The sequence below is a fragment of the Ceratina calcarata genome, unplaced genomic scaffold (genome assembly GCF_001652005.2).
Source record: "Ceratina calcarata isolate Rehan_Ccalc_2016 unplaced genomic scaffold, ASM165200v1 scaffold268, whole genome shotgun sequence".
Taxonomy (NCBI): domain Eukaryota; kingdom Metazoa; phylum Arthropoda; class Insecta; order Hymenoptera; family Apidae; genus Ceratina; species Ceratina calcarata.
In genome coordinates this window covers 9,950-12,588 of record NW_017148979.1, presented here as the reverse complement: position 1 = coordinate 12,588, position 2,639 = coordinate 9,950, and positions in this window count along the sequence as shown.

The following is a 2,639-nucleotide window of genomic DNA, read 5'->3' as shown; positions in this document are numbered from 1 at the left end:
TTTCTGTTCTACATGATTTTTAGGTATGTTTTTAACATGGATATTATTAACAAACAGAAGGTATTGCTGAGAAGCTACGCCTTGGAAAATATTTAAGTTTTCTATCATAGGAAGTAGTGCTTTAGACGAGAATCACGTGCTTTTCCAATCTGTCCTCGTCAAGAACCAAGAGATATATCTATTTCGTGGTGAGAGAGATAAATAGCAACATACATACGCGTAGGTACATATACATAGGTAAGCCTGGGAAAAGTACCACGATTGAATGAATCTCGAGACGTGAATTTTAAGCAGCTAGAGTAGTTGAAACCGACCGCTGAAAGTATCACTTAAAATGACGATCGCAATTCTCCGCGTTTTCATTCAGTATCTGCGTTGTTCTTATAGTATAGTACAAGGTATGTACATACTTTTCGTACATATTTTAAATGAAGAATAACAGGGATAAATCTTGAAATACGATGTTTATGCTGATTAATCATTAGTTCCCACACGTACATATAGAGAACGTAATTATATTTTTAATAAACAATTAAAAAGAATGTATGTAAGATGATTATATTGCAATTCAAGAGGATAATGTATTTTATTAGTATGATTAGTAGTAAAGAAAATAATAAATGTAATAATGAATGATAAATAGTAATAGTAAAAATGAATAGTAGGTTTCGATGTATTCGGTTTCTCGTAGTATTGGCCACGTGGTGGGCGAGCAGATACCTACCTCTCCATTTCAAAGGATTTTCTTTTATGCTGCTTCTCCTGTCGATATATTTCTTTGCCTCCCCCATTCGTTTCTCGATTAGCAGAGCTAGCCAAGCGAGTCGCCGGGTTCCGGAAGGCTCGTCGATACCGGATCTCAATGGCGCACCCACAGTCCCCAAAACCGTAGTGTATGTACTTCAAACTTTCAAAGCTTCAAATATCTTTTGTACCACAATCGATCAATATTCATCGTTTAGAATTATCAGTAACGTAACACGGATATTAATTTTTTCAAGATCACAATTGTTCTTCAAGATTTGATTAAAGATATTTTTATTGGACTCTATGGTAAACCAAAGCTAGGATATAATTAATTTCTAGAAAACTTTCTTCTCACGTTACTGGATTAATTCATACTTACATTACGGAAACCAACAAACGAGATCAATTAGGTTGCGATAGCACCAATCACATAAGAACAAGTGTATTTCTCGTTTTAACACCTAACTGCATCCGGTAACCATACTCAAGTACAATATCTACCATCGTAATCAGTGCGTACCAAGGCGAGGAATCAACACGGCGTTCCTGAGGGCCAATCGTCGACGAGCGCTCGTTTCTCAAAACTGGTGGAGAGCCATTTCCTTTTACCTCGCTTTCGTCACGCCGGAGGGGATCCCCGACTCCAAAAATTTGTGAAACTGGTCGCTCGAGCGACTCCTTTGTTCGGCCGGATTATGCAAAGGAGCAAACAACGCAAGACAAGGAAAAGGGAGTAAAAAGACGCGTAATACTGCATCGATTTCCGAAGTGGTGTTCAAACGAAAATAAGAGGACGAAGGAGAAAGAAAAGGGAGTAAAGACGTAGAGGTAACAAGCCTGGTTGAACGTATCGGACATTTGGAGGGCACAGCCGGAGCGCGTCACCGTGACACTTAAGCGGAACGCGAAACTCCGGCGAATACATAATTGCAGCACGTTCGAGCCGCTCGCGAGTGCAACAACATCACGCGGCATGCTTGTGTGGGCATAACCACGGCTGCACCCACTCGGGACTAACCGCCGCCGGCCAATTAACCCGAATGGTAACGAGCCGCGTCGAGCGAATCGTCTCGCGCCCTTGCAACTGCGTAATCTGGCGTTTCTTGCCGAAATTGTAGCCACGTTTCATTCCCCGAGACATTTTCGATTTTTCAAATAAATATCACGAGGAAAAATATGAACGAATATAGAAGACACCTAGTTTTGATCATGTATTATATAATTAAACACGACTTGAATTATTCAAGAGTTTTATCACAATTGAATTGTATGCATTGAAAAAGAGTAAAATATTTCTAAACGAGAATCATATATGTAGTTCCCATACTCATCACAAGGCTGGTCATATCCGGTGTTTGATCTTGTTTGTTATCAACGTCAGGTATCATTGCGGGTGTGAAGCTATTGAAACTAGATAAGAACATTTAGGATAAGAAAGCGTAAGTAGGGGTTACGCAACGCGCGCTTTCGTCGCGTGGCCGAGAACATTTCGAATCGAATATACTCGAATCGTGGCCGAAGTAAACACGTAAATAATCTGCGAGCTCAGTACAAATGGATCTGATGAAGGAAAATGCGACTAAATAGGAAGTCGACTTGCGCAACGGCCACTTAGCGACTGGATTCCTCACGTGTTCGCGGCTGATCGTTTAGCGACTTAACGGCTTAAAGCGTCTGCTCCTTTAAGCGACATGTTAACTCGTGGGTCAACTGAAATGTGATGGATCGTCGCGATTACAGACCAGTGAAGGCTCACAATGAGTGAGAAAGTAATTGCTCAATCGTCCTGACTGGTGATCGACGTTCATTCTAATTCATTTTTAACTGTATTCATCACTGCAATATAGAGCAATTTTTTATCCTTTACTCATCTACGAAGTTTCTATATTATT